Genomic DNA, 24,975 nt, shown 5'->3' on the forward strand with positions numbered 1-24,975 from the left:
CTACAGATATTGTTTATAACAGGGTTTTCAAGCACTTGTCAAATAACTGGGAATGAAGGAAACAGGATAAAAAAAAATGTCTGTTCTTCATTCAAATGAGTCCTGTTATGATTATTGGCAGATTTGGGAAAAAATAGCACTTGTATCTGCAGCTTCCAAAGGTAACCAATGCCTGGGAGAGGGTGAGAAGGAGACTTAGTCAAATGCAACCTTTTAAGTCATTATTAAGTGTAGTGCCTGAGAAGTAGTTTGGAAAATGTATACTCAGGCGATGCGTACATCGATATAATTACGGTAGTTGTGAAGTGAAGTCATACCTAGTAACTGTGGGGGGGAGGGTTGTTGCTCAGTTTTTGTTTCAGAGCTGTGATATCATGGGCAAAATATTATAAACATATCATAGCTATAGCATGCTTGTGTAACAAAAGATCAGGAACTTTTTATTAAGTTTGTTTTCCTTGTCATATTGTAAAAATTTATTATGTGTACTGTGTATATTAGAAACAGATTTGGGTAATTCTGTCTAAATGAAGTCATCTCAGCTATTTCCAGACTGTCTGTTTTTGGTTGCGAATAATTTTCATACATCAGATGGTTGTCATATTTAGTAGCACTCTACTTTTTAAATAGGACGTATCCCGTTTTGAACTTTCATGGGCTTCTTCAGCCTACATTTTTCGGGGTATTTTGTGGCCGTAGTAGTTTAAATCGTTGCATATTACAGGAGCTGGCAGAGATGGAGCAGATTCCATCTTAAGAATTCAGGAACCGTATCTGCATTAAAGGAAAAGATATTTTTTTGTAACTACTTGAGCAGTACAGTAATATCTTCAGCAGCACAGGATTGCAGAGATCCTGCCAGATACATATTTCAGCTTGCCTTGTGTTCATGTTTTAGAATAAATATATTTTCCCCCCCGCCCGATATCGCCTGCAAAAATTAAACGGACCGTGTATCCGAAATCTTTCAGGTAGAAAAGGATTATATTTGCTCAATCCAAAAAAAAAAAAAAAAAAAAGTACATATTTGATCAAAGCTATTAAGGATGGTCAACTATTCCAAATTAAGTGATATGCTCACCTACCTATCAGTCAGACCTCCTTTTTTAATTGAAAAGCAAAATGTCACTGTTCAGCTTAGTGGCGCTTTATGGTATTCTCTGTGTGCCAAATGCGAGAAGCGGGGAGAAGAGTACACCCCTGAGAGATGCATGGTTGATAAGAAATCAGCAGCGATGATCAGAGAGCAGAATTTTGCCTGAAAACAGTAAGCTTTGCCAGCAATGCTTGAGTTATAGCGGTTTGGAGAGTGGAGGGGAAGAGCATGCATTTTTGATCTAACTCTGAGCTGAAGAGAGTAGCTGTTTGCCTTGTGTTTAAATCTCTAGAGTTGCTGTTGAAGTTTTCAGGGCAACAAGTGCAACCTTGGAGAACGAGTAGAAACTAACACCAGTGAAACGATTGGAAATGCCATTACGAAAGTGGCTCTGGAGCTTGACAGTTTTATGACTCTGTAGTCAGGCTGGCAAAATATTTCATACAATGTGTGCATGGGGAAAGCTGTTACACTGCTGAAATGTTTTTACATTCATAATACATGTAATCTGCCTTTTATAAATTACTAATCTATTTAAGGTGTAACAGTAATGGCACATAATCTCAATTCATTGAAAGTATAGAAAATTAAAGTAGACTGAAGGCACAATAAAGAAATGTACTTTGTGTCAAGATGAAGTTCGACGAAGCATAGAGAAGATGGAATAGATTATTAAATAAACTTTGAGAGAGAAGGGGAAAGGCACCCAAATCTCTCATTTTGAAAGGAATTAGTTTACTTGATTATACGCAACTGTATCACACTTGGGAAGGTATAAGACAAATGAAAGCAAAACAAAATTTAATTGAGCTATTATTTTGCAGACTTTGGCTTGGTTTCAGACAGCCTAATCAAATTCTACTTTGCTCAAATAACTAATGTTAAATGCAGTCTACCAACAGATGTTTGAACGGAGACTAATTGGAAAACCTACATCCTGGGTTTAGAGTGTCTAGCTGAAAAAGTTTTTGAAATTATTTTTTGAAGGGAAGTAACATAATGATACAGTCCCAGGAAGTATATGGGTCTTCAGAGGGCTGCAGAGAACGGTGCCCAATTAGCTTGAACAGCCAGAGGTGTCCATGTTGCTCAGTGGAGGTGAGTGATACTATTGCTTTTTGCTTCTTGCCACATTGAGAAATCATGTTACATCACTGGAGTCATGTTGCAGTACTGTAGATCATACCATGTGCCAAAGCGTGCAGTGTAAGCAATGCAGCGGGACACGCTGAGGATATTTAAAGCCATGCCGTCAAGGTCATTAGATATCAGCACTGACTTTCCTTGCCAAATATGTCACTTTGTAGGGCTTGGGGGGAGGGTGTTTTTTAATTATGCTGCCATATTTATCACCCAACGTGGCACATCTTGACATTGAGCATTTTCGGTGCTCAACGGATTTCTTTAGTGTGCAAGAGGGAGTGAAACGGATGAGGCCAAGTTTGTCCCAGGTGTAAATGGCAGCTCTCAGAGAAGCACACCAAAGTCTGTTGCGTTCCCCGTGGAAAAAAATACAGCTTTGTTTTAAACCAGCTCTCCGCCTAACAGAACAGCATTGGGAGCCCCACATGACGCACCGGTAGGCTTCCTATTCTTTGCATAATTGGTGATGGTTGTCATTCACCACAAGGCTGGACCACACTATCATCATCATCATTGTTTTTGGCATTGTTATTATCATCACCATTGACATGTATTATTTCTTTAATTATTAATGTCCGTATTATTTATTGATGTAGTAACACCTAGGGTAGAGGTCAGATTTCTTTATGCTAGGCATTGTGCCTGCACATAGGATAAGCTAGTTCCTGTCACGAACAGTTTGTAGTATCAGTATCCAAGATAGAAAGAAAAGGGATTCTTGTCCCCATTTTACAGATGAGGAAGTGTGCCACAGCAAACCTAAGTCATTTGTCCCACGTGTTATAGGGAGTCTGTAGCAGAGCTGGGTACTGAACCCATGTCACCTTGACAAGGTCACTTTACCAGCAAAATTGTGTATGTGACCAGTGTGAGCATTTTCCACACTCGCACATGCAGACTGACTGCTTTCATGTAGTCACCCACTCACCAGCCTGCACATGAGCCCGGCAGCAGCATAGCAAAATGAGTCACTTGGTCGCTCGCCAACATTTTTTAAAACGTACTGCGGTCACTTATTCTCTTCCTGCCCGTCACTGTAGATTGAAACGGGGTGCCTCTTTCTGGTGACAGGGCTCACCAAGGGGGAAGCAAGGGTCCTGCTGATACTAAATTAGGGGGAGAGGATGCTAGATCAAGCGGCTTGTTGAGTGAAGCTTCGTCAGGACTTTCTCTTGGGGAGGAGGAGATCTGACTTTGCAAAGCATCTCTGCTATTTAAAAACATCACCTGCTGTTGGGGAGCATGCGACCTAAAGCCCAGGATACAACCTTTCATAGCACGGTGTGAAACTTGAGGAAAATGGGAAAGAAACCAGATTTGGACACATTCAGAAACTGACCCTTACCCTTTTGGCCGATTCCCATCATCTTTGTTTCAACTGGGACCAGAACTGACTTGAAAGTTTTCCATCTTGTTTAAGTTTTAATCATGTGAAAACATCTGTCCTTCCACTCGTGCTTCAGTCTTTCCAACCTAGGAGTTTAAACACCGCAGAGAAGAGCACGGCATAAATCCCTAGACAGCCAAATTGGAGGAGGCAATTCTGGAAGCCTTGTAGTAAACCCTTCTTTCAACCCAAATGCTGTAATTTTTTCAAAAAGGTTGAACCTGAGGCAGAAACCAAAAACAGCGTGCATGTTACATTATTTTTCTCCTCTTCCATTGAAAAAGCTGTTTCAGTGGATTTTGCTGATCACCCCTGCTTGTACAGGTAGACGTCCGAAACCAAACCCACCGAGGGATGGCCGTTGAGAACCAGCATATGGCTGATATCCACACTCATGCTTCTACCATTATAATCCTCGTATTTGTCTGTACAGAAATGCAGCATTTGAAGACCTTTTTTATTGGCAAATTGTTCCTACTATAACTACTATAACTGTTTGATTAAAGTCCCCCAACTCTGATATGATGTGGGTTTTCTTTGGGGCAATATCCCTTTAAGGTGGCCCTGGCTGTGTTTATTCTTAATACCCACCATCTAATGGGGAGTAGCCAATCTGAATTTTTTCAAAATATAATTTACCAATTGGAGTCCGACAAAAGGCAGATTATATTTTATGGCTTATGAACAGCAGGGCAGATATTTCAGAAAAACTGCAGACAGCAGTAATTTTGCGAATGTGCACAAATGACTTTGAAAACAAATATTTCACTGCCTACACAGCTGCATTCACAATCCTGGGACCAGAATACCATTTGCGTGATGCTTTCACCTGGTTATATGAACTATAATAACGCTTAAAGAAAGAAAATTTGTCTTAAAATCAAAAGCAGAATTAATGCTCTCTGTGAAAACCTGAATTACTGACTGAGGTGTTGGCAGTGGAACGGACAAACCACTTCAGGAAAAATAAGAACCAGCCTAAGCATTCATTCAACCTCTGATCCAAACCTGAATGCAAATGTTTAATCCTGTAATAATAATTAATACGCCTCATGTGTCATCCAGAGATGTCAAATGCTTTGCACACAATAACTACCTAAGCCTTAAAACACACCTGAGAGTTAAATAGGAGGTCCAGAGGGCTCCACCTACTAGCGAAATGTGGCCACCTCTAGAGAGAAACACAGCAGACATTCAACATGCGACGGCAATTTGCAGCAGAGTGAAGGATGCTGTCTCTGCCTAGGAATATGGGTTGCTGGGCATTGCCTGTGATCCAGCACAACAGGCAGGCGGTGGGTCTGATGCTTGGTTTATTTTTTCGTTTCCGCTGGCAAAAGAAAATGTAGCTTAGGAAAGGGGATTTTTCCAACTTTCTTAGAGGCCTGTTTTGCCCTCGTTGTCTTGCCTTGGTCAGTTTAGTTCAACCCGTCCTTGAGCAGAAGGAAGATGCTGTTTCCTTCGAGCCAGCAGTCAGACAAGCGGCGCGCTGCAGATGTTGGCACAAATAGCATAGGGTTCGATTGGTCCCGTTCTGGCCTCTTACCTTTCGAAACCACAGGGCCGGCAGCTGTAGCACCGTCTCCGACGGCCCCGTGTCTGAACGGGAACGCTGCGTGCAGGCGGCTCGGGGGAACGCCGGCGCTCTTCGCCGTTGCTGCTGCTAGACGGTGCCAAATGAAGCCTGGCTTTGCCGCTCAGCCTGCCTGCAAGGTGGAGGGTTGCTGTGGTCGGTTGTGTGGGACTCTGCTAGGTGAGACTCGGCGAGATATGAGTATCAGAAGAGAGAAGGAGGGGAACCATTAGGGAGGCTCTGCAGAGAAACCATCAAAGATTTGCATAGGCAATCCAGCCGGCACTCAAGTGCCTCTGCCGTGACCGCGCAGCGTTGACTGGGGCACACCCCGGTCCTCTCGGCTTTGTCCTTTCATTGTCACTAGGACGGGAGGACGGAAAGCGAGAGAAGGCACCACAGAAAACCCTCTGAAGCCAGACAAGAGAAACGAAAAGAAAAGTTGGCAAGAGCAAAGAGCCCCCTCATTGATTTTTTTTTACTTTCAACTCTGTGTTTATTCAAACGCTCTGGAAACATACAGATTAACTTCCTGTGCTCAATATTTAGCACTCGTTTACCGGTCTCGAAACTGGAACAATGCAGGCTTTGTGGACCGGGTTGAAAGGTCGCCCCATTTTCTGCGTCCCCGTGTCCTCAGGTAGAAAGTCGTTTATTTTCACTGCTGACTCATCTTCAAAAACCATTCCCCCGCCCCCAGTAGCAACACTTATGGGCTCATTTGCTCCTCTTTTCCTCTGGGGGAAGCCACAGGAGGCTCAGATATCACTAAGTCTCTCCGATTTCCTCGGGGATAATCATTTTAAAAGCGGGGAGGTGGGGCACGGGGTTTAGGTAAAAAGTAACCCATGAAAAAGGCGCCGTGTTTCCCTGCAAAAAAGGAAAAATAGGAAGGAAAACGTCAACTGTGGACAGTAGCTGCATTTGTGTCCCCAAATCCACTTGAGGGAAGAGAAGAGAAGAGTCGGGGTTGTCACCTCCTCCGAGTCGGCGCCGCTGTAGAAAGCAGAAGAGCAAAGGGAAGCAGCCGAGTTACGCTGAAGTGGAAGATGACTGTAGTGGCATTACCCTCATTTAACAACAGCTACAAAGCCTACACTGTCTGACAGGAATAGAGGTCCCCAAACCCCGTGGTGACGCTCTCGCAAGCTGCTGTTGATGTGAACTAACTTGAAGCAGAAGTGGATTTTTATTTTTTTGAAGGGGAGCCTTAGCATAGTTTGCATTCAGAGTAGGATTCAAATGGTTTAACTCGCAGAGAGCAGGTTTACAACGTAGCCCTGAGCAGCGGCAGGTCTCCTTGGGCACGCTTTTGGGGCTCTCCGGCTCGTTGTTCCAAATGGGACTCGGGTTTGAATGGTCGGTTATGTCTACTGATGAGAAAAGCAAAATATTGTCTTCCGGGAGGGCCCTGCTGCGGACAGCAGCCACAGCTGCAAATGTGTTTTCTTGTTTGCTTGCCGGTTCCACATGAGCAACTTGACAGGGCCAGCTTTCAGTAGAGATTCCGCTTCTCACTTTAACCCGGGTTTTGTATTCATACCAACTTTTCACAACGGCCCCTACGCCCGGCAGCAGAGCCAAATCCTAATTACGGCGGATATTGTTTGCCACCCCGATTTCTTGCAGCACCTGTAGGATTGCTGGTCTCTCGCTTCTAGTTTTGCACGTGGATTTGGAAACACGGTGCAAGCTTAATTCCCTCTCCTGCCTCTCCATAGGGGGCACCTGTGTCAATAGAAAAGTTGCACAGACTTGGGGCAAGAGCACGTCAGGCTGGGAGCGTGCATGGGAAAAATGCACGGTGGGTGACTGATGGCAGGTGCTGTTGGTGGGGGCAGGTTGACACCCCTCTGGGTTGGAGGTGGTTCAGTGTAGGAAGGGAGATGTTGGCAGCTACTTTTAATAGGTGCAGGTAGTCACCAGCCGCAGGCAAGGCTGACCACCAAAGACGCAAGAGAGGAGCAACAGGCAGAGGCTGGGGTGGCAAGGGAGGACCCAGATCTTGGCCTCCGTGGGAGCCATTTAATTCTTATGACTTTTCCTTCTGCTCCTTTTAAGAGGGCACAGTACTTTCCTAACCCACCGTACGAATGCAGTGTCAGGCGCTTCATTTGAGCCTTCTGGCGATGACTTAAATTGTTCGTCTGTCCCATCTCGCCATGGGGAAGACAGTAGGGGAAGCACATAAGCAGCCAGGCACACCGGCCGCATGGAAGAAACAGAGCTGGCAGGTGCCCAAGGTAACCAAGTGGGGCATAAATAATAGAAATAAACCTTTTCCCCCTTGAATCTCTTAGCTCTGAGTACTCTAGGGGGTTGTTAGTAAGTATACTGTATCATGAAAATCGGTGCCACTGTCACAAGTTTAGTGCTGCTTTAATTTCTCCTCTCTGATGTTACTCTGCAGGGACTGATGTCCCACTAGGTCTAGTTCCTGATTTCTCATCATGCAGCACTCGCCGTTCCTTCCAAGAGCCCCCCAAAGAGTTTACCAGGACTGCATTTGCTGCGCTATTCGCTCTAAATAGAAATATGGAGTTTCTTCACAAAACCCTTTCCATGAAAGTTGATACTTTGCCCTGAAAAATCTTGCTGTCTGTCTGTTTTTATTGTTAATGTATCTTTATTGACTAAGAGGTTAAATGTTGCAACTGTCTCATATGTAAATTAAAAAAGAAATCAATAGCTTTGTATTGTTGGGCAAGCTTATGAATCAGGTTGAACTACATGGTTACACGGATGCATCTCCCCCCCCCTGAGGTATAAGGATGTGTGTGTGCAAAGCAGGAGTTTTTGTTTGTTGAATTGGAGTTGAGTTCAACACAATATTACTGATAAATGAATTAGACATGTTCATAGTAATTCATAGAAGGTGCTAGTTGTTTTGCTCAGACACTTGTCTTCGGGATGAGATTTATAAATATAGCGTGCTGTCAAACACAGATAAGGTACCTCTTTTTAAAAAAAAAAAAAAAAAGGCAAGAGTTTCCCCACGTGCACGTTTGGTCGCCGAAGCAGCGGTAACTCTTCTTTCTTTGTGCTTGAATCAGTCACTTTTTTAAAATGTAAATAGTATCCTGTTTTGACAAACTACAAAACCACACGTCTCAAAAAAAAATACATGAAGCCTATGTCAATAGATGCTGGCATCTCTCAACAGGAAGCTTTGGGGTGACACATGCAGTCGGTATCTGATGCAGTACCAGGGAATGCTGCTTGCCCTTTTTCGTTGCATCCGGAGAACGGCCAGAACACACACAAGGAGCCCGGAGCGGTTTGCATGGATAGCAGTGCTTTGCATAACAGGTTGCCTGACCAAAAAAAAAAAAGTTTTCATCGTCGATTTTTGCTCATTAGTACACTGTTCCATATTTTTGTAACCAGGCTTCCTCAGCTACTATTGCCATTCCCCCACAGAGACTCAGTAAACTCAAAATGCCTGCAGCCATACCATCACCTCAGGCTGTAATCTCATCAGATCTCTTTAAAGGTAAGCAGCGCTGGTCACTACTTGGATGGGAGACCTCCAATTAAAGCCCAGGGCATTACGGAAAGAGTTGTCAGTAATTCAATATGCATTTCTTTTCCCTTCGAGGGGATTGTGAACCAGTGGCCCAGGATCAAGTTAGAAGCCACTGTGCAGCTGGCAGTTCTATCTTTCAAAAGGACGGGCAAAATCAAGGTCCTGGCCACATGTCATTTAAGCTCCCTTGGCGCCCCAGAGTAGCCCCAGCTTTTGGCCACGTTCCAGGTGGATAATTGCAGTCTGCCTACCTACATTTCCTCTGCAGATTCAACTGGAGAAACTGTTGTGCAGTTTGTGCTGTTGCGACATTAAACAGCTGCTGTGCGCAACCCCAGAGCTGGCTGCATTTCTGCAGCCACAAATGTGGGTTGTCTGAAAAACGTCAGCAACCCGTGCAGAAAGTCGCATGTGTGTTCTTCCACTTGCTAAAGCACTTGGGCTCGAAAGTCTGCATCAGGAAGTAGTTACCAGGCAGAGAAGCCCCGATAGGCTTTGCAGCGTGCTTAATCCAGTTACCGTTCGCTCACCAACTTCTCCATAGTGCCAGGCCTCTCCTGTTCTCCCTGGGCCTTGTGGGAGCCTAGGTACCGAGGGCTGTACTTACTCATCTGGCCCCCACATAACCCGCAGCGCTGCTGTCTCCCGCAGCTGAGTTGAGGTAGCAGTGTCACAGGAGGTGGAAATGTCTGTGAGGATTGCGAAGTGTAGGAGAGGATGATTGCAAGCTCTTCGGAGATCAGCAGGGGTGCGTTAGGGTGGTACGGGGAACTGGCTTTGGAGTGGGGTTTGGAAAGAGGACAGAAGTGCTGAACGTGTACCTTGAAGTGATAGAGCACCCACTTGCTGTGTGATCAGGCATTGGTGTCTGGTGGGTGTCTCGGAGAGCTGGGACAACCCCTCCAGCACGTGCTCGCCCTGTACCATGAGCTGTCACAGCTCACCCCCTTCTGCCAGCCCTGTTCATCCCATCTCTGCATTTCTTCACACCATTGCCCACCTGTGGACAATCCCTGGCCCCCGAGACCGCCATCCCCTTTGCTCTCCTCCGACTCCTGTCCCACCACTTGCTGCTTCTTGTTGGCTTTCCACCCTTCACAGCCTGCCCCACGCAACCAGTGAACAGCCCCCAATTGACCAGCTGGCCAAACAGAGTTATACTTGCATATATTATTATAAAATAGTAATTTATTTTAATACGAATTTCTGAATATTAGAGGTAGAAATGTCAGGCACCTAAGTGCCTTGGGTCTTGTGTACCTACTGTACGGGAAGCCGGCAAGGCATCTCCCATCCCGATCCAGAGATGCTCCCACTCGAGAGCCGGCAGGAATTGTTGGCAGAGGTGAACTGTTCTGAAATCAAGTTGGCCCGGTCATTGTACAGGGTTATAGTGGAAGGGCTAGTGAGACAGAGGAGAAAAGGTCTGTGTTTTATGGGTGATCCTCATCTTTGTTGAAAAATATCGGGGCCTCCCTCTGTCGCTCCCACGTAAGGGAGAGGTCCTGTTGTAACCGTATTGATCGCACCCCTAATGGACGTAGGTACATCTGTGCAGGAGCTCTGTGTCATCCAGGCCAGCATCCCAGTTTTGAAGTCACTTGGGCTCTCAGGAGCACAAGTCTCGTTGAGTGTCGCCATTGAAATCAGGACTGGGGCACATCTTCTGTGACTACAAGACAGCTGTCAAGAAGCAAGTCCTACCCACTCACCCCACAAAGCTCATGCCGAAAAAAATGTCACATGTCACCATTCAGTAGGTGCCCATGCATGGGCGCTGACTCTTATTTTTGCTGGAGGCCCCTAAGATGATGGACATGTAGAAAGTGTATGCATTTCAGGTGACAGCCCTCTCGCCAAGCTGGGGCAGGACGCTCGGGCCCCCACATACTTGGCATGCATGACAGCCCACGCACATGCCACGCTGCTCTATCTGCTTCCACATCTCTGGGCGCGCTCCAAAAAATTACCACGTGACCTTTTTTTCAGCCCACGGCAAAGGCAGAGCAGGAACGAGTGGGCAGGGCTTGTTTCTTGACACCAATCTCGGGGTTGCTGTTAGACGTACTGGTAGATGCCTACAGCACTTGGGAGCTTTGGAGTCTGCTGCGTGAGTTGTGATTTGCCCTGCTACACAGTACGATGGCAATGACTGTTTTGTAAGGACAGGAGGTCTCTGGGCAGATGTGTGGCAGTGTAAGGGATGCACCTAGTGCGTTTTACACTTGGCTTTGCCTGATTGCTTTGTTCAAAATGCCCTTTCCAAAAACACTCCCACCCTTTTCCTTCCTTCCTTGTTTTACTATCAAGGCCCTGACTTGTGGCATCCTTCCCTTATCCAAGAAGGCCCTGGCTCGAATTCCCGTTGGGGTCCTTGATTGGCCAGGGACTTGACAGTCGAGCAGTGGGAAGCCCCCCTTGCTGCGTGTGGCTCAGCACCGTGCCTTTGCCGCCTTCCCTCTCCGCCCTGCAGAATGAGACCTGACAAGGAACTGAACTGGTTCACACGGAGGGTAGCACAGGGCATGAAACACCAGGCTGGGGGTTTGCCCATGGCCTGGTGTTTCCCTAATGCATTTTGAGCTCTGTGCCAAAAACACAGTGCGGTACCAGCTTGATATTTGGGCTTCCCACCTGATGCACAGCTCACTTAGGAGACTTCTTCTGCAGCTTAAGGAGTCTCATCTTTAATAATTTTAATGACATGCAAATTGTTGTGATGCTGCTGTATTAAATGCCTTGCAATTTTAAAACCATTTGACTTGTTTAGTGTTTTTCATTAGCTGCTGCTTAGACGACCAGAAAGTTTCTGGAAAGATCAATTGTTCTCTCTTTTTACCACATTTTAGAGTGGTGTCGATGATCTTTGATACTGTGCCTTACAAACCAGAGCTTTCCAAGTGAAATTATTCTCTAAAGTTAGCTGCTTTTTCTTCTCTAAGTCCAGCAAAGGACAAAAAATAGGCAGCAGATGTGTTTTTCTGTCATACCATCCTCAGTATGCTAGGGGAAAAAATTAAAGGAAGGACCTAGTGGCCTGGGAGATTTATAATAAAGAGAGATTATTTTTCCCCTGTATTTAGGCCAGGTCAGAATTTGGAGATCTGTGTAAACTTAGTTGCATGGTATTGGTCTAGACAGATTTTCAAGGGAGCCGAAGGTTTCTGCGCATTTAATTTTGTAGCACCTTTTCGATTCCAGCCTGCATGTGGATGTGTAACTACGTCCATGCGTTTAACACTAATCAGCCCCTATGCTTGCCATGCAAGTAAAAAGGCCACAAACTCCTCAGATGCCGCTGGAGGTGGTTTCCGTCTCGAGGTTGGTGTTCACTAGCAGTGTGGCATGGGGAAAAGGTGCTGCCTGTGTTGTGTATTTTCCCCAAATGAAATCCTTAGTATTCTAGCACCATTAGGCTCCAGATCCTGAAATCAGTGGCAAAACTCCCAGTGAATCCAACAGTACAACATCCTAGTAAATGCAGCTTGGGCAATAATACATCCAAGTGAACTTAGTCAGGTCCCTGGCAGTGGTTTCACAATCAGTATCATGTCAAATCCTTCTGGAAAAGTTGACAAGAGCATTTCTGTATCCATGTTGTCCTTTCATTTTTGTCAGAGATCACACTGAAGGCCTGATCTTGCAAACGCTTATAGAGTCATACAAAATTATGGATGTTCCCATCTAGTCCGAACCCCTGCGCAAAGCAGGACCAGCCCCAAGTAGATCATCCCAGCCAAGGCTTTGTCTAGCTGGGTCTTAAAAACCTCCAAGGATGGAGATTCCCCAACCTCCTGTTCCAGTGTTTTACTCCCCTCCTAGTGAGAGAGTTTTTCCTAATATCTAACCTAAATCTCCCTTGCTCCAACTTTTTGTTGCTCCTTGTTCTGCCATCCGCTGAGCACAGTCCAGCTCCATAAGAACAGTCTTGCTTCCTAACTAAAGATGCATGCTAATTTTCACGTACCAGCTCGTGGGGGGTTTTTCCGCCTTGTGCTCCTAATTCTTGTCACTTTTTGTTGCTACCTTTATGTGCACCAGCATCAGTAATAATAAGAGTTAATAATTAGCAGTTCGATAGTACTCTTCTTCACCTTCAAAGTAATTCCAAGCACTAAATCAGTACAGCTCTGCTGACAGTATTACAGTATTGACTTGTTACTTCACTGATGTCGCAGAGACAGCAAGCCTCGCGCTTTTTATATAGGCCAAAATGGGGTCATCTTTTTAAAGTACAAAATTGGCAAAAACAAAATTCTTTCCTCGGCTGACACTGTTTGGCGAATTTCAGCATTTGGGCCAGTTTTTAAAGCCGAGTAATAAACACCTGGAAAGCTCTGCTTTATAATGGCAGTGCTGAAAAGCCATTAAATAAATGGCTCCACTATAATACAAAAAAGCTGTCTTAAAATGCTGATAAACCTTTTAAAGCTGGACCTTCATCTTAATGAACATGGGCCCTGCTTTCAAGGCTGTAGCTCAGAGATGCAAACTGAGCTCTCGTGGATTGGCCTGGCCCGTCACTAGAGAGGCTTCCTTTTTTTTCCAAAATAAAGTCCACGTGGGCAGTTTCCAAGTGTGTTATTCGGTGGACTTAGGGCTCAGTGATTTGTTCCTATGAAAAGTCCTGATCATAATCTTTCCCTGATGTTCCCTCATAGTTGGGGTCACCTCACACAATCAGACTCTAAGCATCCACCATGGATGAGCGACGTTGTTCAAAGAGTGAAGAACTAATCAGGTGGGTGGCATAGGAAAGTGCGAGCACTGCAGATGCGGTGTAAGATAGGATAGGTGTTACAGACGGGAAGGAGGAACTTGGAGACCGCGTTTAAGAAACATGTAGAGTTTGAAAAAGGGCCAAGTTCAGCTGCTGGTGAGAGGAGGGGAGGATAGACAGAGTTTAGTTTCCAGGGAGCATAGCGGAGCTGGAAGTGGAAGGGAGAGAAAGATGTTGGCTTTGAGAGAAGAGAGCTAGGAGCAAGTAGAGACAGTTTTTGGAGGAAGAAAGTTGACGGGGACAGAACTTCAGCTGAGTGATGCAGGAGATATGGATGGACCAAAAGACACAGGGGAGCAAAGAGCTGGGTGTTGGCAGCAGGGCACAAAGAGGAAGGAATAAGGGTTGGGAGAGCAGAGGGAGATTGGTAGGCAATGAAGATACCGCTTGGGAAGGACCTACTTTGGCTAGGGAAGACGCACAGAGCTTGAGTGAGAACAGAGAGAAACTCCGTGGAAGAGGGAGTGGGCAGACTGGGGAAGTGGAAAGACCAGGGGGAGGAAACTGCAGCCTCCGTGGGAAGGAAGGATGCTTGCCACAGCACCACGCCTGAGGAGAGTCCTGCCGTGCCTTATTTGTGCTTGATTTCCCTCCATCAACCCCTGGCAAGACATGACGGTCAAGGCTGCAGGAAACCCCGAAGTCGGCTTAACTTGTTTTCTCCTAGGTGCGATGGAACAGTTTCTGCACCGGTTTTGGTGGAAACGGGGGCAGTTCCAGTTCCCGGTGTCCATGACCTGACTGGTGCGCCAGCTCGGCAGTCAGCTCGCTGTCACGTTCGGACGCAAAGTTTGCTTTCCAGATGAGCGTCAGGCCTGCCGACGTTTGAAATCATGGCTGGGAATTGAGACCTGTGCATTCCCAGGGTAGCAAACAGTCTGTGACTAACTCAGCCCTTTTACCCCTTACCAGCATAGATTCTGCATCGAGATGGTGATGCTGTGAAGTAGACCAGTGAGCACGGCACAGTAAAATAGTAAATTGACCAGTAAAAGAAATCAGTAATGAAGGGAATAGCTATTAAGGTGCCAAGCCAAGACATATAATTATACCCTAGGACTTTTCCAAACTAATGTATGTTAAAGGTGTAAACCTATTAAAGGAGAGATTTTATAAATTTTTTTTTTCTGTACAGGGAACTTCTGTAGATAGCGGGATTTACCCTGTATTTCTACTTCTGTATTAGAAGGTATGAGGAATGCTTCAGCAAATCTAGTCATTTCTATTATTATAATTTCACACTTTTTTCCATGCAGTTTTTGGGTGGTTCTTTGGAAACTTGAGCACTAATGCTCTCTATTGTTAGGCGTGTTCTTTGAAAAACAGAGTTCTTCCCTTCTCCCAAATAGTTAATTAAATTCTAAAGTTCAAATACAGTACATCTTTTTTTTGCAAGAATAGGGGTGTTAGACCTATTGTGCTGACCAAATTACAGTGCCGATAGTTACATTCTGCCTGCTTATTCAGCCTGCAATTTCATTTGGGCACTGGATTGTTCGCTTCAGGTGTCCTGGACTATTGTACGGTGTCGCTGTTCAGCAGCTGCTGTGTTCCACACCAGAAATAGCTGCAGTTCAGTGGCAGATGAAGTGATTTTCTTCCCATAGGGCTTGAATAACATGCATTGGGATTCCTGGAAAGTTTGGATATTTTAGTACTATTAAGTGCTAGTAATGTTTTATCTGTTGCTTTTATCCAGATCTTCAGGTCTCTTGCACCTGACTCTGTTAGGATCTTGGCTTTATTTGGAGAGGCCCCAGAGAAGGACAGTCTCCTATTTGGTGGAGTTCATGTGCCATACAGTATCTTTTGTGACTGTTCTCTCCTAGCAAACCAGCAGTCTACAACACCCTGTATCTGGGGTCAGCAACGTTTTTGGGCAGAGTGCCAAGAACACCCGCAACCTCGACTTTGTAAAATGTTGGCATGCCAGGGACAGATGGTGGGGGATCCACCAGGGGCCCAATCCTTATTGTGGCAGTGCAGCCCTAGCCCCTTCCCCGCCGTCCGCCTCGAGATGTGCATGCCAAGCAAAATGCTTTTGAGTGGCACACTCTGGCACCCGTGCCGGGGGTTGCCCACCCCTGCCCTATATTCTCTTTTGCATATATTTTGCATTGGGAGCAGGTTCTAGCCCATGGACCAGGGGAGGGTACTTGAAGCCTTCCTGAGGATTGCATTTCAAGGGCTGAAGGATAGAAACTAGATCTGGTAGGACAGGCATCAAGACTTGCACCTCCCAGCTCCTTTCTGCCTCTAGCTCTGACCTCTCTGCAGCCAGGAGCTGCTGCGCTATGAAGCTCAGTGCTCTCTGCCGCCTGCCACGGCTCAGACGAGACTTGCCAGTAGGGCCTCCCACTCCTTTCCATTGGCCAGGTCTGCTTATAGAGGAGGACCCAGCCTGGGCTCATGGTACCTGCGGGAGTCATCTCTTCCTTGTGACCCCAAGGGAGGGAGTATTGCAACACACAGTAGCCAGAGTCGGCTAAGAAACAGCCGTGAGTCACAAACCAAGCTTGCAGACAGGAGTCCTTTTTCATGTGATGATGGGGGTGGGTAAGGGGCTTAGGTTTAATTAGATACAGGCCCCTTTTATTCTGAATACGCCATGGACTGGGACACCACATTAATATGTAGTGATGGTTCGCTATGAGCCAGCGTGGCAACACATAAAAGAGCAGCAAGAGAAACATTGTCAGTATTGCAAAAATAAATTTCATCTGATGGGACAACCCCAAAGGCCCCAAGCTCAGAGCACAGCCCTGAAGTTTGGATGCTTATTTGACCCTCTGGATGCCCCTTTCTTTTTCCTCCCAGCCCCTGGGAGGCAACAAAACCGCTGCCGCTGCAGAATACTAATAGGCACACAGCCAACGAGGCTGTCTTCTCCTCCTCCTCCCCTCCTCAGCTCTTCTGCTGTCTTCTCCCACCTATACCCTATCTCTGCCAATGTTGCTGAGCTGAGATGCACAAAACTAGGGAGCTAGGAAGCAAATGGGGAAGGAAGACCAAAAACTTGCTCAGCGCACCCCCCCCCCCAGCAGCACTGGAGCCACCGTCTCCTAGCAGTAGAGGTCTGGGATTCTCAGCTATTCACCATGTCCGTGCCACGTTGTGTCGCAGGGAGGCCCTCCTTAGCGTGCATTGCTTTCGGAAGCCGAGTCCTTTTGCACGACACTTGTGTAGCATCCAGGGCCATGAGGATGCAGCTCCGTCAGTCGAAGGCAATGGCGTAGTACCATTTTGAGGGGCTTCCAAGCCATGCCAGGCAGTGGAAAGTAATTAACTTTGAAGGGGGCTTCTGTTTGCATTTCTCACTGAATTGGGTCCTCTTTCCTATTTTTAAGAGGGTGCTTTAAACTGATACTTGAAGTGCGGAGGTTAGACTGCTGCGCTTCACTCTGTCATCCTGGAAACACGTTTTAAACCCTGCACGGCAGGATTTAGGCATCGTGACACCCATTAACTTTAACAGGGATGGTGAGATCCCAAGGCGCTGCTTTGAAAATTCTCCCGTCTCATCTAGCACCAGCAGCATGATTGCAGGGTAGCTTCTCATGCATGCCCCTATCTAACCTTCCCCAGCTGTAGCATAAATATCTGTTTAGAAAATAAACCTGGTCATGGCATTCTTTCATTTATAAAGTAGGTAACTGTTTTCTTCTTTAAACAGAAGATAAGGGAAGGGCTCTTCTTTTACTCTCTCTTTTTTTTTTTTAACGTATCTTTTGAATGCTGGAGGAAAACTTGAACTGCAAGTCAGCTAAATATACTGTATCATGAAACCTTAGGGACCATTGAAATGAGAACAGTGGCCCATTACTGCTAAGAAGGTGTTTTATTGAAAATATGTCGACATGCTTTCCCAGGAGAGTGAGTAAAAGACGGCAAGATGCCCAACAGTAATACAGGTTGTTCTCTTAGACAAGCTAAAATATGTAGTTTGGCACTCCTGTGCTGTGCATGAGTGAGCTGTATAATAGACTAATGTGCATTTTTATATTAAAGGTACCGTATTTCATCAGATCATTTTTTTCCCTTTTTTTTTTTTTTTAATTTAAAACCCTCACAATTTGTATATTCCAGTTACTGTTTAGGCAGATCTTTTCTTATATACCAGATCTTTTTTTTCTGTCATTTGTAGGAAGAGGTGGAGTAGTGTCTTGAGTGGAAGCAGAGTTACCAGTAGAGGGCAGTGCAAATAAAAATATGGTTTTCAGCTAAAGCTATATCGGTATCAATGTCGTCGGGGTGGTGTTCTCTATCTAAACACAGAGCTTCTGCCATTAGAGAAAAAAAACTTCCTTTGCCTTAATTTTAAATGATGCATGCAGCACATAGGCCCTGACCTCCTTAAAGGTGGTCAGTAATCACAGTCTGCTTGCTTATCTTAATATATAATATGTTACTTGTATTTTATTTATTTATATTGCATTATATATTTATTTATTTATATTTTAAATTGGTGTGTATGTGTGTACACACCTCGCTCACGCTCTTTCTCTCTCTCTTTCTTGGGAACTTTATCATAGTGACAGAATACTTGTCTTTTTTATTCCTCGAACTATGGTTATTGTCACCCCTAAAAAAATTAATTTGGGGTACAGTAGTCATCCTTTTAAGGTGAAAGGTTGCCATCTGCTATAAGATAGTCTTCACCATGGTTTCCTGTTCTAAATAGAAATAGGTGGCCTCCGTGTGTGACCAGTATCTGCCAACTCTTGGCAAATGCAGAGTTTTAATGGCAACGGCAGCAGCATTTCCTCCGCCGTACGTGACATAAATGGTATCTCATATCATTAAGGAAAGTAACAGGGAGCATTTAGTGGTGATTACCTTTCAATCCATTGTGTACTTGGGGGAAGAAAAATAATTTATGAAATATGCCCATACAGTCTTGGAACAACTTGCACACGATGCTGTGACTGATGCAAACCTGCTGGTATGAGAGTATGCTAATAAATTTACTTTATAGCAGAAATAAGAGATTAGAGTTTATTAGGAAAGGAGATCGCAATTTATTAAGATCAATCAAAGATGAATGCAGAGCAAAACTGCTGTCGTTTTTATTTATTTATTTATTTTGAGGCTGGGGGGGTGCAATTATATAAAATGTGTTGTTTACCTGGGATGCTTGATTCATTATTAATATTTTTATGTTTAGAGGGAACCATAATTTTGCCGAAATGTCTTCCATAACTCCTGCACAATCGTATTCATAACTCACCTGAATGTTGACACATCCTGCTGTGTATATATAAATTAACTAGTAACACTGGCATTATAAAATGATGCATTAAATGAAGATGTGAATGGTAATTTAAAGTGTGTCATGAAAAGAAATTTAAACCTTTGTACAATGCTGAGAAGAGTTAAAGCAGCTTCTTCAGGCAAAACTTGCAGGGACAATAAGGAAAATCACATCGTTAACTCCAGGCCAAAACAGGCCTACTTTTGACACTCACAAATTAGGTATCTTATTAACTATTTCACTACCTTGTGGATGTATAATGCATTTTTTTTAAAGAGACACTGTCTCCTTAAAAATCACACCTCTCTCTGGAAATATATTACTGTCAGGTATCACCTAAGATTACTAATAGCGAAAAGAAAATGTTCGCTTTGTGCTTTTTCACCGTACTTTGTGGATAGTAAGAATGTTTCCTGTTTAGTCAGTGATTTTTCCCAATTGTTTTCATAGGTCTTTTAAACAGCAGCAGGGGAAAATAAAGCATTCGAAAAACAGGAAAATGTGATTGTAAAACCACAAAGTTTGGCCCAGGGATCCTGGGCTAGGTACAGCACATGAAAGATTTTCGACTCCTAGCTGGCTTGATTTTAAAGCTGATTTGCTCTCAAACTGACAGTCTCTTTAAAATGCTGGTTACTTATAACAGCTCTGCTTGTACCGTAAATCCACCTAGATGACGCAGCCCGCACCACGGTTGGTGCTTCTGTAGTCACCTCCACGTAGGGGCCAAGGACTCATGGACCTAAGCATACTTCTCAGGGTCGTCTCTCCATGCGAGCATTTTGAAGGGGCAGGCAAGGAGAAGTCTCTGCTGATGACCATGTGGCACCTGATAAAGGCTTAACTTAAAAAAAACACCCCAGAAAACCATAAAGCAGAGACAAAGCCAGCAACGAAAACTCCGCTCCCGTTATTAATAGCAATCTTTTAAATTTTCCTAAATGCTATGAATGCACAAATTTTATATTTTAGGTGACTATCCCATTTTTCTGAGTTTTCTTCCATCTATTAACCTGTTGTCTGAATGATCCATTCACTCATTTCTTGGGCGACTCCTAACAGGCCAGTTTAAAACATATGGACTGGTCTGCCTGGTTTAAATTGGGCACCCACGTGAATGCCAGGCTTTTGTCCTGCTTGATAATCTTCATCTCTCAATCAGTATCTGTTGGCACAGCACATTAGGCCTGGCTCTGCTCCCCTTTCATGGCGTGAGTCTCAGATACCTTCAGTGAAGTAAATGGAGTGACTTGACTCATTTATGCTGGTCAAAAGCTGAAGGATTTTTGCCTATTTGAGGCAAAAATGGGCCACTTGGTGTGCATAGATGCCAACTGGCATGAATAAATTCTGTAGGTAGGGTAAGAATATATAGATATAGATACCTGCATATTCTTCCAGTGTACTCACCTCTGCCATAAATTCACAAAACCCTCGTTTGGCTTTCATCTGTGAGCCTGGTCCTCCTGATATATTCAGGCTATTGATTTTTACCTAAACATCATCACTGCTGTCTAATATGAGTCAAAATTCAATGGCATAAAATGCCAAAAACCCACCAAGAGCTCCTCACTTATCCCTCAGGAATGGATTTTAGCTGTCATTTTCTGTTAATGTATAAAATCTGTTTTCCCCAGGCCTGTTACAGCTGGGCTATTCAGGATTTGCGCAGCCTGTCCATATTCTAAGAGATTGAAAAGCAGAGCATGTGGCTCTACCTGGTCCAAAATACTTGCTGGCTTAGAGATGCATTTGATTTCATTGTCACCTTACTAAACCATTGGTATCCCCTCTTCTACTGTGGGCGTAGACTGAAAATAGCAGATGTTGGGCGAGTTTGTGGGTCTGAAGCTTTTATGTGGGCGGGCATGAAGTGCTTTCAAAATACTGCCTACCAGCTCTCCAGCTAGTTCTTAAACAATGGTTTTTGCTTGGTGGTATTTAACCAATAGTAATCTTCACATGCCCCTTGAGAAGCAGGGGACTGCTATTATCCCCATTTTACAGATGAAGGAATAAAGAAAGAGGTTAAAGCCAGGAACTTATTTTAAAGGGGTGGGCACTCAGCAACTCGGAGAAGTGTGGTTGTCTGACGGGTTGTAGTTCTGTGTTCAAGTCGCTAGATAGTGCCCGCTTCAGGAGATGCACTTGCTTCACAGACCTAACTCTTTGCTGGTCTCTTGAGATGCGGCTTTGATGCCGAATCGTGTGATCGGTCAGTGATCTGTGAAAACAAAGGCAGAGCTAGGCCACGCTGGCTTCCTTCCACTGTATCCACCTGCACATGGCTGTGTAAGTAAGTAGGAACTGAAGGCATCATTCAGTCCTGATTCCTGTAATGAGACTGCCAGAAAGTTTGCAGTGCGCAAAACCCAGTCAATCGGGAATTTCCAAAATTGTGGTCCATGGAGCACTGGCTGTTTGAGAGCTGCCAGATCACATGACTCCCTCCTTGTTTTTCAGATCCCATTTAAGAGACCTTTAAATGTGTAGAATAGTCTACTGGTGTTACTTTTCTATGTAAGCAAGTGCTAGAGTTGCCCTAGGCATGCTATCTGAAAATCCCAGTGCGGGGACAGGTGATCCCTGCAAAGAAGCTACCGAAAAGTTTTGAAACACCATGTGTTATACAGTATACCTCAAACTCACCAGTGCTTTGGGGTGTCTGAATAGGAGGCGGTCAGGACTTTGGCCCAATACAGCTACAACCTGGATACCTGGATAGGAGGTGCTTTCTTAAGTGTGGTGGAGAATTATTATTAATTCACCCCCCTGCATTTACCTTATTGTGTTGTTTATTTTCCAATACTAAATGTCTGTGTTTGTGTGGGTGCGCAACCTTTGCAAATTGTGCCCTCTCCTTGCTGAGCTCCTCTTCCATTTGCTTCTGTCCCTTTAAGAGGCAGGCTTTTTCTGATTCATGGTGGCTCTTTCTGGCAGATTTAGGGTCTTGCAAAAGATGCCCTTAGTCCCTTATTAACTATTCATAAGAGGGTGGGGTCACATTTTTGTGACCTGAAAAAAATCCCATTAATAAATTTGTTATCTGACACGAAAACACTTTAGGGTGAAAAGCAATCCGTATCACATCCCATTTAACATCAGATCACAAGTTGTCAGTAAATTGGGTCCTTTGTCTTTGCTTCTTGTGAGGTTCTTTAGCAGCATAACTAATAGGGCCATTGTCTGGCGTTCATTGACTCCCGCAAATAAAGTACATTTGTGGCTGCAAATGGTATTAATGTGGGTTCTGTTTTTCAGTTCCTTGCATGTGAAATAACTGTTTAGGTGAATTGCATGTCTGGAAACATTTTGCAGATTAAAAAAAATAAAATGGGTGATTGACAGGGGTGAGGTGGATAATTTATGATGGCTTTTTAGGCAAGTGACAAGCGGTCACTGGGACTGTTACAATCCTCAAGTTAGAGACAGCACAATAACAGGAGTTGTTTTTGCATTAAAGGCTAGGGCCAAAAAGTGTTTCTTTTGAGTTAGAACATGTGAGGCGCTGAGAAAGATTGCTTTGAGTTGCATGAAACCACGAAGCCCAGTGTTACAAATGCGCCACCGACCCAAACAAAATGTTTCACTTCCACTGAACTCAGAAACGTTTGTCTGGCTGCATTAAAAACAGGCAGCTATAAACTCCCAGTTGCGAAGCATTGATCTGAAGGGGACAGTAGATATTCGAATCTCTGCCTTGTGATGTAGTCTAACATCTTATCGTTGCAAGTTTGTGATTAATTTCCTTCTGCTTTGTTAAGAAAAGAAAGGGGTATGTGTTTCCATTTGCAGGCCAGACACAGCAATCCTGGAACAAACTCGGGGTGGAGCATTTTTGTTGTTGTTGTTTATGCACACCAGGATTATGGAAAGCCCCACATTTTTTATTTTTTTGTACAGAAAAGGGTAAATCTGGGTAAAAAAAAATCATGCGTCACAAACCCAAGTGAAAGTTATTTCTGTTTGATTCCTATTTTTAAAAGCCTGCTGCGAACAATTGTGCAAGGTAAGACTTCTGAGTGGCAGCGACTCCCTGCAAAAGAAAAGCGAGCCACGAAGGGTTCGTTCGTCATTAAGTCCTTCTCCTAAGAGTAGTTCGTACCAGCCGGGCGAGCAAGGGCCAGCGTGCTCTGTGCGCCACGCTTTCTAGGGAGCAGACACAAGCATCCTCAGGTCAAAGGGTTAACAGCAATTAACTGGAGTTGCTTTAGAGACAAAAGCATTATTTCACAAAAGCATTATTTCACCTGCCGTCAGTAAAAAAAAAAGAAAAAAAAAGAAAAAAAAAAGAAGAGGAGGCCCATTGTGTAGGGGTGTTTGAACTGATTATGTTTAGAGGCTGGTTGTGATTGGTGGAGAAGGGCGTGGCTGATTGGGTAGTTTTGCATCTTGTCAGCCCAGGAGCACCCTTGCGCGTGTAATCTGTCTGTAACCTGAGGAAGCTAAAGACTGTACAACAAGGCTTAATAGAGCTTCATGGCCCAGCACGCTGTTTGTGGTGGCAGCTAAATGGAGTTTGTCAGGTTTGTCAATATGATTGATTTTGTGATTTTTTTAAAACAAAATTTGGGGGGGGTGGGAGGGGGGTGATCTTCCTTGTGCACAGCGTGGCCGTGTAATTTTGCACATGCAGGACTGGAGAGGGCTCTTGCTTTTCCTAAGTTTTGTCTCCTCTTTTAATCCTTGTTTACCAACTTGATGGGGAGTTGTACAGTCACCAGCTCAGACAGGACGGGGGGGCGGGCAGCTACAGGCCTGCTTTCTCCAGCTCTTAAGAAAGCTTTCAAAAGAAAATCTCAGTTCTATCTTTCTTTATTATTCTGACTATTTTCCTTCTGTTGGGGCACTTGTGCTGTGCTGCATTTTCATCCAGCGCAAGGATTTATATCTATTTTGCAAGTCTTTAGTAAGTAATGATGTATCAGAGAAGGCAAGTGCAACGTGTGTGCTTCTCTGTAGCCTGTTTGAGATATCAGAAGTAAGCAAATAGACTGGTTATTGTTTCTTTCATTCTGATGTTTAAGTTTCTATATCTGTCTGGACTATTTTTAGCTCGGCTGTCTTAAATGACTGTAGTTTTTGAAAGAAAAAAAAATGCACAGATGAATAGAATACTTTGTCAGGTTTAAATGTCAGGGACTGTGATTGCTGAATTTATTTGCTAGTCAATTTGCCATGTGAAATTAAGTGAGTGAGCTTTGTTTTTGACAGTGACTAGTGTTATGAACTCCCGCGAAATACATGTAACAGGATCTAAACGGAGCTAAGTGTCAGCCCTGCAATACAGTATTTCAGTGCAAATGAGATGAATTTTCGAGGGTGGTGGTGGCGGCAGTAGGGAGGAGGGAACCTTTAGGAAGTGGGTGGTAAGTTTAGAGCAAAGTGCATATACACTCTTCCTCTCTGGAATTAACTCCTTCAAACCCTGCGGCTTTTCAAGAAAACCTGAATGGCTCAGATCATCCCAGTAGCCCACAAAAGTAAAAAGCAAAATAACTGGAAAATGCAGTGTGTTGATTTTCAATAAGCGGCATTTTTCTGAAGGTGCTACGTTTTTATTCTATTTTGGTTTATTTTATTTTATTTTTTTTACCAAACAGAAGTTTGCTAGCAGGAAATGTGAATCATTCTCTGAGTGACTAAGATCTGTTTATGAAACTAAATCGTTGGATTATTTTAGCTTTCGGTGCTGCATTGTTAACTAAAATAAATGATTGAAGTTTATGTCTATTAAAATGTAAATTAAACATGCTGTTCTACCAAATAAGCTGAAGCATTAACATGCTTTTCACTTGGATCAAGGCTTGTTTTTATGACTGATGCTTTGGGGCACAATCCTGAAAGCACGGATGTAGGCAAGTAACTTCTCGAGGAGTTTCAGGGAAACATAGGGCCGACAGCAAGCACTTTACCTGGGAATCTGTATTTATAGGATGGGGTCCTCAGCATTTTTACTATAGGAAGTCTTCAAGTATGTGCAACACTTTATGTATGAAGTTGGAAGGGTTCCTATATGTAATGGATCTACTTCTAAATAGGTGGGTCTAAAATATGTAATGAGTGTGTATGTGTGTGTGTGTGTATATATATATATATATCATTTATGTGTGCATGTGGACAGATAAGTGAGCTGTACATGCATCAGAGTAGCAGGGAAGGACAGCAGCCCTGCTGTTAGGATAGTTTTTCTTTGCATCAGCTGGAAAATACATTTTG

The 24,975-nt window shown here is 44.2% G+C and overlaps 1 protein-coding gene across 29 annotated transcripts in view; it reads left to right on the top strand.

Moving 5' to 3' along the window:
- The window catches only part of FOXP1 (forkhead box P1), a 421,654-nt gene that overhangs the window by 300,730 nt on the left and 95,949 nt on the right, over positions 1–24,975 (top strand). Inside the window, exon 1 of one of the 29 annotated variants that reach the window (XM_025198019.1) lies at positions 22,653–23,282. The exons of the other annotated variants lie outside the window; for them this stretch is intronic. The gene's annotated coding sequence lies outside the window, so the exon portion shown is untranslated. Of the gene's footprint in view, positions 1–22,652; positions 23,283–24,975 lie in introns of those variants that run through there. 29 annotated transcript variants of the gene reach the window in all.

This window comes from Alligator sinensis, unplaced genomic scaffold (genome assembly GCF_000455745.1).
Source record: "Alligator sinensis unplaced genomic scaffold, ASM45574v1 scaffold121_1, whole genome shotgun sequence".
NCBI lineage: Eukaryota > Metazoa > Chordata > Crocodylia > Alligatoridae > Alligator > Alligator sinensis.